Source organism: Fragaria vesca, unplaced genomic scaffold (assembly GCF_000184155.1).
Source record: "Fragaria vesca subsp. vesca unplaced genomic scaffold, FraVesHawaii_1.0 scf0513031, whole genome shotgun sequence".
Lineage (NCBI taxonomy): Eukaryota > Viridiplantae > Streptophyta > Magnoliopsida > Rosales > Rosaceae > Fragaria > Fragaria vesca.
This window is the reverse complement of record NW_004443427.1, coordinates 115,384-116,106: the sequence shown is the minus strand read 5'-3', so window position 1 is coordinate 116,106 and position 723 is coordinate 115,384. Positions and strand designations below refer to the sequence as shown.

The following is a 723-nucleotide window of genomic DNA, read 5'->3' as shown; positions in this document are numbered from 1 at the left end:
GTGGAGTCTTCTGGGGTGGAGGCGCACTGTCACCGGAGGGTGGAGAATGGACGGACGTCCGCACTTTAAGCAGAGTGCGGACGTCCGCTTCACATCCGACCTGTATATGTATATATATATATATATATACAGTCCGGATCAGAGGAGGACGTCTGCACACCCTTAAAGTGCGGACTTCCCTCCGTTCGCCATCGTACGGCACCGGCAAAGGCGCGCCTCCACCCCAGCAGCGTCCCCGATCACTTTCCCTCCCCGGCGAGTCCGCCGAATTCCAGTTTTCCGGCGAGATCGATTTTGTATGAAGTTTGGGTGATCTTGCCGGAAAACTAGAATTCGGCGAACTCGCCGGGGAGGGAAAGTGGTCGGGGACGCTGCTGGAGTCTGTTGGGGTGGAGGCGCGCCCTCGCTGGCGTCGTACGGTGGCGAACGGAGGGACGTCCGCACTTTAAGGTGGTGCGGACGTCCTCTTCAGAACGTCTCTGTGTATATATATATATATATATACAGTCTGTCTCAGGTGCGGACGTCCGTACGAGTTTTCCGTACGGATTTCCGCCGTTTCTCCACCATTCTAGCGCCGGCGACGCCGATTCTGTGCAGCAATCTCACTCAGAACTTCACGACCGATCATGGTGGACCTCCGATCGCGATCTCTCTGGCCTTCTTCTTCATTCTAACACCGTCGGGGGAGGTCTGGGATCACGCCGGGGAGAAGAAACGGCG

The 723-nt window shown here is 56.8% G+C and overlaps 1 protein-coding gene across 1 annotated transcript in view; it reads right to left on the bottom strand.

Moving 5' to 3' along the window:
* LOC101296921 (CBS domain-containing protein CBSCBSPB3-like) overlaps positions 1-723 on the bottom strand; it is a 7,662-nt gene that overhangs the window by 943 nt on the left and 5,996 nt on the right.